The sequence below is a fragment of the Phascolarctos cinereus genome, unplaced genomic scaffold (genome assembly GCF_003287225.1).
Source record: "Phascolarctos cinereus isolate Bilbo 61053 unplaced genomic scaffold, phaCin_HiC Scaffold_726;HRSCAF=1367, whole genome shotgun sequence".
Taxonomy (NCBI): domain Eukaryota; kingdom Metazoa; phylum Chordata; class Mammalia; order Diprotodontia; family Phascolarctidae; genus Phascolarctos; species Phascolarctos cinereus.
The window spans coordinates 45,504,544-45,520,200 of NW_027556098.1; the positions used below are offsets into that span (position 1 = coordinate 45,504,544).

General features: G+C 36.9%; 1 protein-coding gene and 1 pseudogene across 2 annotated transcripts in view; one reads left to right on the forward strand and one right to left on the reverse strand.

The window, feature by feature from the left end:
• The window catches only part of HLCS (holocarboxylase synthetase), a 219,029-nt gene that overhangs the window by 135,382 nt on the left and 67,990 nt on the right, over positions 1-15,657 (forward strand). The gene's annotated exons all lie outside the window — the stretch shown is intronic.
• LOC144454211 (uncharacterized) overlaps positions 5,024-15,657 on the reverse strand; it is a 41,100-nt pseudogene continuing 30,466 nt past the window's right edge.

Genomic DNA, 15,657 nt, shown 5'->3' on the forward strand with positions numbered 1-15,657 from the left:
TGCACATTGCAAGAATTGGGAGAGTGAGAAGAAAGGAAAGGAAATGAAGGCAGTGTATGTAGACAGTTTTTTCAACCAGTTTGGCTGAGAAAAGGAGAGATATAGGATGATAGCTTGAGGGTGTGTAAAGATCTATTTCTTTTTTAAGGATGGGGAAGACATTGGTATACTTGGAGGTAGTAGGAGAGGGACCAATTGATAGAACTTGAAGATTTGAGAGATTGGGGGTAGTGGTGATTAAAGTTGAAGTCTCCTATAGAAGACAACAGGGGATGGGATTAAGTGCACATGTGCATGATTGTCGTTGTCAGGGAGAGGGACCATCTTTTTGTCAGAGACTGTGAAAAGTAGAAGAGGAGAGGTAATGTCAAGAGATTTTGAGATGAAGGGAAGAGGGAAAACAGAAATTATTTCAATACCATAGTTCCTCAGTATAAAGTAAATGGAGTAATAGTCAATATATCATAGTCCATGCAAAACCTTGGCTCATACTCTCTTATTATCTTGCAGTGTCTGTGGGTGAAGGAGATATTATGTGACTGTGGGTGAAGGAGATATTATGGAGAAGCACTTGGGTAAGGAAGATCCAGATATTCAGGGTAACTCATAATTCACAACTGTAGACCTTCATGTCTTTTGACCCTTCAGGAAAAATTTGTATCATACAAAGCCCCTTCTCAGATAACTGTTCCCCTTCTGGTCCTTACTGCTTTTCTGCTGGGTAAATCTATTCCTTTTCTGCTCTTGAACAAATCCAGCAGTCACAAACTCTTTTAACTAATAATCATCCTTAAAAGGGCTCTGAGAAAATGTGACACTTTTATAGGGACAAGCAGTTCCCTTAAGTGGGGAGGACTGTGAAGCTCCCAAGGTTAAGCTTTCTGCAACCAAGCCCATCTGAGCTTCTTAGTGAAAGTACACAGCATTGTATAGTCAGCTCTTAGCCTTATGACCAAGGCAGCTGTCTTTTTACTTCTGCTTTTCCCCCTGAAATCAGAGGGAACGAATTCCTTGGAGCACTTTCACTTTTCTCAAACAAGGGCTGTAGCTCCTAGTGTAGCAGAATTTAGCTCTCTTCCAAGCCTTTTCTTTAGCCAGTCAACAAAGCAATACTGCTCTTAACAGTTAGTAGGGTTTAATTCATGCAGCTTCTTATCAGCTAACTGTACCTGCTGGCATCTTCTCAGCTTCTTCCCCCCCCCCCCAATCTTCTTAACTGTTTCTCTCCTGCTGGGTTCTGCATTTCCTCTAATGGCTTCGAATCAGAGCCTCTTGGTGGTCAATGACTCATCTTTCCCTAATCATGTAAAATTCATGAAATTCACCTGTTAGGAAACCAAGTTATTATTTTCTCTTCCCATAGTCTCCAGTTATATGATTTACCACTTCGTGAGTTTTAAGTTCTCCTACTTTTTAAAAGGTCACATGCAAAAGAGCTAAAGGACAACAGTTTCCTTCACATTCAGTTATTTTTCTGCCCTTAACAGGTTCTCTCAGTCCATTCATCTGAGGAACGGTTCTATGTGCTATGGTCCTTCTAACAACCTATGGTCCTCATATTTAATCGAAAAATAAAAAAACTGGGTTTTATAATTTTTTAATCTGCAAACATTATTTTTTCTGCAACCAAACTATTCACATATGAAAGAGACAGTACCTTACATCCTTAATAAATTGATTTCATCCTTTTTTCTTTACCCAGAAGTTACTTTTCTTCCCCTTTCAGCCAGTTGCTCAAGTACAAAAGTGATAGTATCTTACATGGGGAACAGTTATTTTTATATTAGTGAATGCTTTCTTTTTTCTTTCGTTAAATCAGGTACAAAGGTCACACTTTCAATTAGCAATGAAAGCATTTCTACTAATATAAGTAAATCTGTAAAGTCATATAAATAAAATGGTAAAGCTTCTTAAATAAAATCCATGCATTGCTTTCCTCACTTATGACTCACTTAACACACAAATTTGTAGATTTAACAATTGTTCACTATGATCTTGATACAAAGGGTTTTCCTCTACTTTCTAATTTTCTCCAAAAAGTACTCCCAGTGTCAAGCCAGAAGATAACTAGGCTATTTATGACTTTAGCAGCACTCTTTCAGTAACCTTGAGATCCAATAAAATACAAATGCTTTAGAATTTATCATAAAGGTTGATATTCAGTGGTATGAATTCTTATTATCATCATTAACTTGTTTAGGCTGGTAAGTGTTTATACTGTGTGATTATTAAAAAGGTTCAAGAGACATAGTTTCTGGGTAATTTAATCACTTTATTATAAGGCCAGCACATTATTAATAGAAGGATGGTTATTTTGCTGTCTCTCATAGAGGAAAGGCAATCATGGCAGCTCAGGGCTTATATGGAAGAAAGAAAAATTTTATGGAGGGGGGATAAAAAGTTCAGTTGGGGACATTGAATTTAAAATGTCTATGAAACATATTGTTTGAAGTTTTTAATTTGAAGTTGTAGATGCAAGACTAGAGATCAAGAGAAAGGTTAGGCTTGGATAATTAAATCTAAGAATCATCTGCATAGAGATGATAGTTGAACCCATGGGGGCTGATAAGGTTACCAAGCTAATAATATAAAGAGAGAATAGAAGAGGAAACCCTTGAGAAAACCCTCAGTTAGTGGATATAACCTCTATGTAGATCCAGCAAAGGATATTGAGGAGTAGTCAAGACAGGTAGGAGGAGAACTAGGAGAGAGGAGTGTCATGAAAAACTGGAGAGAAGAAAGGAGAAAGGATGATCAACAGGTAAGAAGAATGAAGATTCAGAAAAGGCCATTCGATTTGCCAATTAAGAGATCATTGGTAACTTTGGAGAAAGCCAGAGTCAGAAGCCGGACTGTAGAAAGTTAAGAAGAGAGTGAGAAGGAGGGAATTGAAGGTATTGATTGAAGACAGCATTCTGTCTACTTCTCAAGGAGTTTAGCAACATGTAGTAGGAAGGAGATGGCTGATACCCTTAGCAAGTGGGTGTAGATGGATTAGGTGAGGGTTTTTTGAAGATATGGGAGACATAGGTATATTTGTAGGTAGTAGGAAAGTAGCCAATAGACAGGGATAGATTGAAGATTAGTGAAAGTTGGTATGAGAGTGGGTACAATCTGCTAGAGAAGACAAGATGAAATATTATCACTTGAGCAGGTAGATACATTTTGCTTGCCGGGAAAAAAGCCACCTCTTCTCAGATGGGAATGAAGGAAGAGATAGTAGTAGAAGGCATCTGAATGATGTGAGATTAGGAGGAGGGGAAAAGAAGGGATTTTCAGCAGATGACCTCTTTTGTGTGTGTGTGTGTGTGTGTGTGTGTGTGTATGTGTAACATATAGCAAGGTTCTCAGCCGAGAGTGGAGGGAGAGGGAAAGAAACATGGGTAGTTTAAGGAAAGATGAAAAGATTTGGAAAAGCCACAGTGGTGAGTTTGATGGTGAATTGATTTAGGAAGGTATAAAAGAATTGCCGTGCTTTAGTGAGGTCCCAGTTGAGATTATATAATGTAGTTAGCACAGTTTTTTTCTCTTTGTTCAGTAGCATATGAGTTGAGAGTAAAAGCAGTGGGTAGTAGGAGTATTCCAAGACTAAGGCTTGGCAGTGCAAGATCTTTGAAAGGATAAGGAGGCAATGGACTCAAGAAAAGAGGACAGTATAGAGGAGAAGTGGTTCAAGGGGTCAAGATAGGGAAGGGAGGAAAATGATAGTAATTTCTTAGAGCAGAAAAATGTCAGTAATCTCAAGGAAAGTAATAAAAAAAGTAGATTTGAAAGAGACCTAGTAGTGCTAGTTCTCAGAAAACATACTGCAAATCAGTAATCATCATCAAAACTCTGTTACTGATTAAAAAATAGAAAAGTCAATCAATGGAATTGGTACATAAGACCTAGAGACAATTGAATGTAGTAGTGTGGTGTTCAGTAAATGCAAAGATACAAATTACTATAGTAATTACTTAATAATTAGCAAAAACATCTGGGAAAACTAGATGGTGGGCTGGCAGAATTTGTTTTAGTTCTGCATCTCCTACCATATACTTCGATAAATTCCAAATGGAGCTAATATAAAGGGTTATATCATACATAAATTCTTAAGGAAGGGAAGGAGATATCTTTCATGACTGTAAATGGGGTGAGTTCTTGAACAAATGGGGAATGAAGATGATCATAAAAGGTATTAACAGATATTCAAATAGATCAGTGAACTCACTCATGAATTTCAGAGTTCCTTTCAATGATTCAACCCATGCATGCCTTCTGTCTTATGTGACTCTTTTATGTATCCTCTCAAAAATTATCTCTGGTTTGGTAGGGGCCCCACTCAACATTCTGAAGGCCTTCTTTAATTTCTCCCAACATTAAGAGTGTGACAGTGAAGCATTCTACCTGTGGCACCTTTCATGTCTTGCTCTTGGCATTTGACTTCTTTACAAAAGGGACTAAATCCTCCTTCACCTTTGAATGGAAGTCAGTAGTTGTGGTAAGTTGGAAGAGGTACATATGTAGCTTTTATTTTTTCAAACCAGCACACTTTCTTAAAGTACAATGCATTCACTTCTGCAATTGCTGTCCCAAGTGAAGGGTACTTCAAATATACTTTGTCCTCAGCTGAATTTTTGTCAATATAATTATGGATAACTTCTCCAAGTTTGCTATATTCTTCAATCATATGATCTTTAATCCCTGTATCCCAGCCAAGTTCATCTTCTGTTTGAGGGTTAGCCATATTGGACAGCTCGAAATACCGTGTTCAAGAGATTACACAGAAGTGACTGCAGCTAAAGTTGTGTTATTATTTTTCAGTTGTTTTTCAGTAGTGTCTGACTCTTTGTGACCCCCATTTGGGGGTTTCTTGGCAAAGGTATTGGAATGGTTTGCCATTTCCTTCTCCAGCTCATTTTACAGATGAGGAAACTGAGGCAAACAAGGTGAAGTGATTTGACCAGGGTCACACAGCTAGTAAGTGTCTGAGGCCACATTTGAACTCTGGAAGATGAGTCTTCCTGCCTCCAAGTGTGGCACGCTATCCACTATAACACGGTAACCTCACTCTATTGTAAAGTCTAGTTTGTAATTCTGCTGCAGAATTGAATGCTAAGGACCCAGGTCTTTGCAGAGCTTGTTGTGCTGTTCAAGTATTCTGTAAAGCTGTACCTTCTGCAAATTTTGCCATTAATTGGACTTGACCACTCATCCCCAAGCCAATTCCTGTCCATTCTACCATATCATTATCCTAAAACGAACTGGCACTGGAAGCTTCAGTACTTTTTGGAATATGACCAAGTTCCATAGCCCTGCCAGCTAATTCAGATCCATTTAGTTGTTCTGAGACCTTTTTGTCACATTCAGAATCTGATCATGTAATAAATCCATATCCCTAAGATCAACCAGTTTCACTCTCCATCATCAGCTGAGTGTTTTAGCTCAGTTATTCTACAAAGCATATCTTTAGTATATGTTAAAGTCTAATGATCATACACAAAGTCTTATCAGTCCAATGTTTCTCTTCTACAAATTGTTTGTTATTGTTACTGCTTTGTTCTTTTTAGCTGGTGATGCCTGTAGTAGGAGTGCATGATATGCACTCTTAAGACTCACTGGTCAATTGATCTTATTACTGTAGGTAATCTTTTCTTACTGTGTAATAATTTCCTTCATGTTCTTGCTCTTAGTATTTCCTCTGTTACAGCCTGCACAAAACCTATCATGGGCCTCTCTATTGCCCTTTATTTGATACTCTTTTTTAATTATTAGAGGAAGTAATGTTCCCTGTTTAACTGCCATATAACATCAGTGAGTAAAATGCTAATATTGAAAATATGAGCCTTTGCTTTTATGAGAAGCTTGGGCTTTGCAAAAGCTCTTTATAAAAGAGCTTTGCAAGTTCCCAAAAGCAATTTTAGCTCATTTACCTCTTCTGTCCAACTCTGGGCTCAACTTGTTGATTGGTACTTTTTGTCCCAGATATACATACTTTTGGACAAGCTTTGTAGGTTGTCCATCCAAATGTATGTTGAAATCAGGGCAATAGGCATTCGTCGTGCACTTGCTTTTTTCCTGTATGAATTATACAAATTCCTTTAAGTTATTACAGATTTCATTTGGAAGACTCTGCAGAGTTCTTGGGCTTGATGTATTCAGCACAATGTCATTCCCAAACAGGGGCATTGGAAGGCCTCACCATCCATAGAGAAGGCCTTTTTGAACTGCACACTGTGCTGGATCTCCTCCATCACAGTGAATACCTTTGGCAAGTATACATCTCTCTATTTTGTGCCTTCTGTGATTTTTATTTTCAGAGTCCTTGAACAAGGTTGCTTTATCCACTAAGAAATCTTATTTGATTTTAACGTATAGATAGCAGACACTTTGTTTTAAAATAATGTGTAAGACAGCATTTTTAAAAATACTAAATCAGGGGCAGCTAGGTGGCACAGTGGATAGAGCACCAGCCCTGAAGTTAGGAGGACCTGAGTTCAAATCTGGCCTCAGACCAAACACTTGACACTTATTAGCTGTGTGACCCTGGGCAAGTCACTTAACCCCAATTGCCTAAAAAGCAAAAAATAAAAAATAAAAAAAGCAAAAAATGCTAAATCAAATTCTCTTTCATAATCAATAAAATATAAGTGTAATGAACTTATATTCTCTATGTGAATTTTTTGAGTTAATTATGAAATGGTAAAGATGTGGTCCATAGTCAAATGTAATTTGCAAATGCCTGCTCTTTCTTGCTAGTTATTCTTTTTTTTTTTGCATTTTAAAAAAAATTTTTTTTCCATATGTTTTTGAGTTGAAAATTTTTTCTCCCTTTTTCTCCCCCCCCACCCTCCCCAAGACGGCGCACAATCTGACATAGGCTTTACATTTACATACCCATTAAACATATTTTCACATTAGTGAAGTTGTAAGTAAAAATTAAAACCAATAGGAACCATAAGAAAGATGAAACAAAATTCAACTTAAGGTAAAAATAAGTGAGAGCGATTCGACTTCCATAGTTCTTTCTTTGGATGTAGACAGCATTTTCCATCCCGAGGCCTCTGGAGATGTCTTAGATCCTCGTAATGCTGAGAAGGGTTCAGTTTAACATTCTTAGTCATTGCATAACATGGCTGCTATTGTATACAAAGTCCTCTGGGTTCTGCTCACTTCACTCAGCATCAGACCATATAAGTCTTCCCAGGCTTTTCTGAAGTCAGCCTGTTCATCATTTCTTATAGAACAATAGTATTCCATTACATTCATATACCACAACTTTCTCGCTAATTATTCTCACTGAGAATGCCCTTAATTAATGCATGGATGACTGTCATAAAGATTTTATTTGGTAGAATAGTAGACTAGTGGGTAGTTATAGATATGCTGTCAGTCACCTTTTTTTTTAGTATTAAAAAGGTCTGAGGTTTTTCTTCTTTACACCTTTAGTATTATCCCTTCTCTCAGATGATTTATTTATTAGTCCCTCAGTGCCCTTTCAACAGTTTCATCTCCAACACGGATCTCTTCTGGCTGTTTTTCAGCAGCGTTATTTGCTTTAGTGCCATGTCTACGTTCTCCAGAACTTATTGTCCAAGTGTAATGGTTCCACCATTCTTGATAGAGAAAACAGGTCTGTTTGGCTAGTACATCAAATGTTTGCTGACCAAGGAATTCTTTGGCCTCTTTTGGTCTCCTTATTATAACAATTATTTTATGTTGGCTAAACTTCTTAATAAAATTGGTTATAATCAGCAGCCATCTCTGTTGTCCCTCTCTGTTGTTCCATTCTTCATTTTCAGTTGCTTGTTTAAGTAATTGAAGGTTAATTCATTTCAGTTGTCTATCATATCTTTATCTCTGACAGTTTGATCATTGACTTACACAGAAAGCTTACATAGTTATACCTCTCACATCAATATGAAATTTTTTCCTGTCTGTTAAGATTCTAAGTTTTCATTCTTCATGCTATTATTTGATGCTTGCCATGTCTAGCACCTATGAATGAAATGTTCATGGTATAGAGCAAGGTATCTGTATGTTCTTTGTGGAGGGGGCTTTTTATTGTTGTTGTTGCTGCATTCTGTACAATATTGCTAACCCCTGTCCACAGTTCTTTATCTATTAGTTCTAATCCCTTAAATCTATTCATCGCTTCTGCTTCATGTTTGCACGGGATGTTGTTTAGGCCATATCTAAATGGTTTGATCGTCTTACCTACTTTCTCCAATTTAAGTCTGAATTTTTCAATAAGAATCTTATAATCTGAGCTACAGTCAGTTCCACATCTTTTTTAAAATTAATATCATAGAGCTTCTCTATCTTTGGCTGCAGAGTATATAATTAATCTGATTTTAATATTGATCATCTATTGATGTCCATGTGTAGAGTTGCTTTTTTTGGGTCGTTGAAAAAGAGCATTTGCTATGACCAGCAAGAAAACTCAGAAAGAGAAAGAGATATCCAAGTGAATGTAGAATTCCGGAGAATAGCAAGGAGAGAAAAAGTTTTTCCAAAGGAGCAGTGCAAAGAAATAGAAGAAAACAATAGAATGGAAAGACTAGGCCTCTTCAAGAAAATTAGAGATATCAAAGGAATAATGCAAAAAATGGGCATGATAAAAGACAAAAATTGCAGGGACTTAACAAAATTGAAGAGATTTAAGAAGAGGTGGCAAGAATCCACAGAAGAACTATACAAGAAAGATCTTAACCACGATGGTGTGGTTACTGATCTATAGTCAGACATCCCAGAGAATGAAGTCAAGTCGGCCTTAGGAAGCACTGCTAACAATAAAGCTAGTGGAGGTGATGGAATTCCATCTGAGCTATTTGAAATCCTAAAAGATAATGCTGTTAAAGTGCTGCATTCAATATACCAATAAATTTGGAAAACACAATGGCTACTGGATTGGAAAAAATCAGTTTGTATCACAATCCCAAAGAAAGGCAATGCCAAAGAATGTTCAAATTACCAAACAGTTTCACTTATTTCACAGGCCAGAAAGTTTATGCTTAAGATTTTACAAGTGAGGCTTCAGCAATATGTGAACTGAAAATTAGCAGAAGAGCAGGTTGGTTTTTCAAAGAGGCAGAGGAACTAGAGACCAAATTGCCAACATTCACTGGATTATGAAGAAAGCAAGGGAACTCCAGAAAAACATCTACTTCTGCTTCATTGACTACACTAAAGCCTTCGACTGTGTAGGTCCCAACAAAATGTGGCAAATACTCAAAGAGATGGGAGTACTAGATTATCTTGTCTCCTGAGGAAACTATATGGGTCAAGAAGCAGTAGTTAGAACTAAACATCAACTGATTGGTTTAAGATTGGAAAAGGAGTACGACAAGGCTATGTATTGCCACCTTATTTATTTAACTTATATGCAGAGTACATCATGCAAAATGCCAGGCTGGATTCATCAAAAGCTGGAATTAAGGTTGCCAGGAGATATATTAACAATCTCAGATGTGCAGATCATACCACTCTGATGGCAGAAAGAGAAGAAGAATTAAGAAGCCTCTTGCTGAGGGTGAAAGAGGAGAGTGTAAAAGCTGGCTTAAAACTTAACATTTAAAAAAAAACAACAACCTAAGGTAATGGCAACTGGTCCCATCACTTCCTGGCAAATAGAGGAAGAAGAAATGGAAGCAGTGTCAGATTTTGTATTCTTAGTTTCAAGGATCACTGCAGATAGTAACTGCAGCCATGGGATTAAAAGACTGATATTGGGAAAGATTGAAGGCAAAAGGAAGGAGACAGCAGAAGATGAGATGCATAAGATAGTGTCATGGAAGCAACAAACATGAGCTTGGACAGACTTGGGGAGACAATGGAGGATAGAAGGGCCTGGTGTGCCATGGTCCATAGGATCAAGAAGAGTTGGATATGAATGAATGAATGAACAAAAATAGCAGATCTATATATTCTACAGTTTTGGCTTCTCTAATCCTTTTTTCCTGAATCATGCTTTCTCACATATTTCTCCCTATTCTCACATTTTCTCACATTTGTATTTGAATTGGATGATGATTTGGTTTATACAAAGGCCATGTCAAATTCCTCATAGAACTTCTTTACCACTTCGTCTTCTATAACCAGTGTTTGTGTGTAAGCTGGTCATTTATCACAATTTATGAATTAGTGCTCTCTTACATGATGATCAGATATTTCATGAAATAATTGTTTTTGTAATCTTGTCAGGGGAGGGAGGAAATAAAATAAAACCCACTCCATCATCCCACATCCTTTTTCTTTCTACCTGTGAATTATCCTTTCATTTAAAACAAGACTCCTCCTCATTCAGTATGTTTACTTCTTGGTCATTGGACAAGGCTCTCACATTTAGAGTACCACGAGTCAAAGTAAAGTTTATTGATGGCCTGATAAATGTGTGATTTTTTTTTTGTGCTTTCCCCTTTCCTGCCACTCTCCTATTCTCAGTGCTGAAGCCAAAGAAGACTACATAGGACTGAGGCCATTTAAAACATTTCTTTTTCATTACAATAGTACTGATAAATGTTTAAAAATTAATTCTCTGGAAAAAATATAATCATCTCATATTTTTACATTTAATTTACATTGTTAATATTTACTCCATCACTTTGAAGTCTAGACAGTCAATTTGTATCATTTGCTGATTTTGCAAGGTGTAAATGCTTACACTTAAAATTTAACAGTCAGCTTTTGTGAGCTAGTATAAGCTTAGTCCAACATACCACTGGTTTCATGGGTTGCCATAGTAAAAAAAAAAAAATCACAAGATGGCCCACAGTTACTTAGGCTAGTCCTCTGAAAATAGATTTGGTTACCACTCAAAGCTCAAACAATCAAAGCTTTTCTAGCATGGTAGAACTTACTGGAGCTTATTTTTCCACTGACATTACCTCCTTGGAGCTAGGGTTACCTCCAAACCATGATGAAATATCACAAACAATTTTGGTTACTTAAAACTTGAAAGCTTTTACACAAACAAAAACAATGCAAAAAAAAAAGAATTGAAACAGTAACTGGGAAAGGTATTTTTGTAAGAAATTTCTTTATTAAAGGTCTATTATTCAAGATATATAGGGAATTCATACAAATATGTAACCACAAGAGCCATTTCCCAGTAGGTCAAATGAGAAATTTTCAGAAGAAATGTAGCTATCAGTAGCCACATTAAACATTCTCCAAATCACTAATAATAAGAACACAAATGAAAACTGCTCTGTAGTTCTCCCTTACATCCATCTGATTAATAAAGATAACAAAAAAGGAAAATGATAATTTTCCCAGGGTCTGTAGAAGAACAGTTGGTATGCTGTTAGTGGAGCCATAGATTTGTCTAGTCATTTTGCAAAGCAATTTAGAACTAAATCTGAAAAGTTACTAACTTGTGCATAGCCTTCAGCTCAAGAAGACAACTACTAGACCCAAATTCCAAAGAGGTCAAAGACAGAGGGAAATTATCCATACAAAAATATTTATAGCAGCGCATTTTGTTGTAACAAATAACTGAAAACAAAGTGATTACTTATCAATTGGGAAATAATCCAACAAATTATAGCATATGATTATAATGGAATACTATTGTGCCATAGAGATAGACTCCAAGAAACCTGAGAAGGCTTTTATGAGTTGATAAGGAGTGAAGTGAATAATGTATACAATTACTATATAGTAAATATCAAAGAAAAAATGTCTTTGAAAAACTTCAGAGTTGTAATCAATGCAATGACTAATCATGATGCCAGAATTCCAGTGATGAAGAATGCTTCTTGCTTTTTGGAAAAAAAAGGTCATGGACTAGAAGTGCAGGATGAGATAATCCGTTTTCAGACCTACCCTATATGTGAATTTGTTTTGTTTGTCTAGGGATTCATTTTTGGGGTGGGAGAGTTACTGGGCAGGGGTAGAAAGTGGGTATCATAGTGATGCAAAAATAGAAAGAAACATCAATTCAGTCGTTTTTTAAGTACACAGAAGACAACAGAAGAAAATTCAGAAGGGGATTCAAATGAGTACACTTTTTTAGTATTGTGTTAAATTTGATGTCCATTTAAAATGTTCTTAGCAAGTTCATAGTTTAATGTGAATCATTTCTTTTATGTTATTTGTATATTGAAATGTTCATATTTGTTGATCTTTGTTCAGTTCATAATAAAAAAAATTAAGGAGTTGAGATATGTAGCTCCCTTTTTCTTTATCTTCACTCTCCTGTCTTTGAAGTAGTAATAACTCAAGTCATTGATGTCCATTTCCTGTAGTCCCTCAAATACAAAGTCATTTTCAGAGTTTTTGGAATAAGAATGGGGAGTTGTGAAGGATAATGTTATTAGTTTTGGCATTGCAGAGGGCCCTGATCATGCACCAATAGAAATGGGGGGGCCCAGTAGAAATAAGGGGGAGCCCAGTAGAAATAGGGGGGAAAACCCAAAAGAACACTGATTAGAAAAATTAACATTTAAGTGAGTTTACAGAACCAGAATGAGATAATCAATTCATGGAATCTGTAAAGTAGAGTTTAATTCGTGCCTTTGGTTGACACATAAGGAAGGCAGGATGCTTCAGATGAAATGGAGATCATATAATTCTTAATTCGACAAATTTTTAACAATGCCTATTTTTATAGTTGCCTTTTCTGAGAGATAAGATTGGGAAGAAGTATTCATTAGGGCACATATTCTGCCCTGAGAGGTGTGGAGGGCCTGTTGTCACTGTAGAGGTTTTGAATTCAAGAAATTCCTGTCTATAGTTCCTGCAGAGTTTTACTGTGCTGTTAGCAATAATTTCTAGGGAAGTCAAGAGACTAGGATCTCAGTGAAACCTCTTCATGAGCTGATGAAATTCTTCACAGATTAAAAACTAAGGGAGACATAAATTCTGTGCCAGTTCCGAGCACACATTTATATAAGTTTTCTGTCCACAGAACCAGTTCAGAATCTTTGTAGCCAAATGGGGAAAGATGGAGTCCCAGGGACGGAACAGTAAATGATAGGATCCAGTTTGACTAGTGAGGGGTAAGAATCTCTTGGATTGGGGAAAATACAACCTTGACCCCAGTAGCTAGAAAAGGTCAGTTGGGAGGTGGAAGGTGTTGATAGGCAGGTAGGATTAGTTGAGAGTGTGGACCCTTCTTGAGCAATTGATTTGTTCTTTATTTGTCTCTCAGAAGTGGTCTGTGTGGTAGCATAACCAGTATGCACTAAAGCAGCAATCATCAAGGTCATAGATGACTGGAGTCAAAGGCACTCTCTCCTATATATGTATATATATGTATATATGCACCAACATAAGATGTTCTGGTGTTATCCCCAGCACCATTATGGTATTCTTGTCTAGGGGTTTTATAGAAACAGACTTCTGCAGCAAATTTGAAAGAAATAGTCCATATGCCTGCTCATAGCATACAGTATTGTGTAAACTCAGAAAAATAAAGTCAAAATCATTAAATGCATTGCCAGGTGGACAGAAGTATTGATTGTAGGTAGAGAATGAGTGACTACTGATATTCAGATAGGGTTTAGGAAAGTGTTGCCAGTTGTGGTCACAGGACAGGTGATAAAATAAACAGGTTAGCATAAAAAGATAGAAAATAATATTTGCCTGTGCAACAGTTACATGAAGTTTCCCCGAGTTGAGCAAGATCAGACTTAAATCTAGACTACATGGTAAAGCATGTGATCATTCTTCTTTGGCCACCTTGTAGTGATGTATATAAATGTAATAACTTCCTAAAGGCCTTCCAAAAGACGCTAAGTAGAGAAGAAAGAATGTTGTATATGCTGGCCCTGTATGTGTTTTTCCCCTCTAGGATGGATTTTTTAAAAAATATACTTTGTGTTCCTTCTTTTTTCCCCTTTCCTTCTGTTACCATCCTTCTCCCCCTTTCAAAAAAGTTTCCAGTTGAATAGCAGAGGAAATAAATGCCTTGAAATGGACAGACACTAAAGAAAAATGCAGTTCACAGGTCAAGAGGAATGCTCTGTGTGTGCATGTTCTGTGACATTGTTGTGCTGTGGCAGGGCCAGTAAAATTGTGACTTTATGTGATGGATTCCATGATGTCTGATCTGTAGTTGCTATACTCCTTAATGATCATGAAGAAATGGTTTGATTTTTGTTTTAATTTAGGATTTTCTAGCAGCAAATGTTATCCTTCCTTTGGATGAATTAACATTGTTTAATTTAAAAAAATGTGGCAAAGGAAAGTTGTAAATTCATTGAATAAAGACCCTGTTGTCATTTCACCAAAAAATATTACTTGGAAGTGATCACATTATATAGAGAAGTCTATAGATATGTAATTTATTGTTTTCTGTTATTTTCTTTCATATCTATCAGCTGCTGAGATCTCTCCATGCTTCCAAAAATTACAATTTCATAAATAGTTTGTCTTATGCCTACCATCCCATAGATAACCATTGCCTTAGAATCCTTGGGAAATGGAAAACTGAAGCATCACTTCTGAATAAAAATGAAAAGCTAGTGAGCTAATGCTGCCTGCTAATGAGCCTATCTGAGATTACAACCCTCTGCACTCCCCAGATAGCAAGTGTAGAACTTGTAGGAGGCTTGATTAAGGCTGGAAGGCTGAAGAACAACACAGCTGATGGCCCTAAAACCGTAATTATCTTCAAGATTCATTTCTCAAGGACAGAGCATATCCACAGTGATCCTCCTTGCTGATAGGCCGCAGTTTAATTAATTAATCAGTCCCCCAGAAGCAATGGAGGAAACCTCATGGTTATTGGTAATAGAGCTAGTACAAGAAGTACCACCAGAAACACAAAGGACAACCAGGAATCATCCTCTTCCATATCATTCATTCTCTTATTCCTTCAAGAAAGTAATCCCATTCAAAAAACTGCCAACTATTCCAAATGTAATGGGCCAGGCCTGCTTGAGGTCAGGCCCTTTGTAGTTTGGATCTGAAATTGGAATAAAATGAAACACTCATAATCCACACAGCAGTTAACAAAAAAAGTTTGATTAGCTATAACAGGGAAAAAGACATTCAGAGCAGGAAATAGTTATCTAAGATATTTATAAATCTAAGATAAAGCATTGATTCAGGTGGAGCACTGCTTCCCACTGTTGCCCTTGCTGATGGTCGGTAGTCTGGATCTTCAGGAGGGCACCGCAGCCCCTGATTTTCTGACTATTTTGTACCCAGGTGACTTGGAAGCTACGTGTGTGGCTGATCCTTAGTCTTCTGAATCAATCAAAATTCAAGGACTGTTTCAGTAACTTTGAAAGAAAACCTGCCTGAACTACAAGTTGGGAGTGGGGTGGGAATGGGAGTGGTTTTAGGATATTATTCTTACCACTCATATCATTCATTCCACTAGGGATGGAAGATACAAATCTAAAAATTAAACAGTTCCTGACCACAAGGAACTTACATTCTTCTAGGGAACTACCATCATATTCACAGATAAACAAAGATAGGCAATTGTAGAAAAGAAATATGCAGAGCAGTGTCATGAAAATCCAAGAGGAAAGAGTATTTGCTGTAAAATTGAGTTCTCTCATCACCAATTACATGAAGGTATCACTCCTTCTCACCCCACCTCCCACATGCACAGACTGTAGTAGAAAAGACATACAAGTTATTTTAGTTCTAAAAACTTAGTTGAATGTGTAACTCAGACAGTGTAGGTTTGGTGTCTGGTCAGTAGACATAGTTTTCATCTGT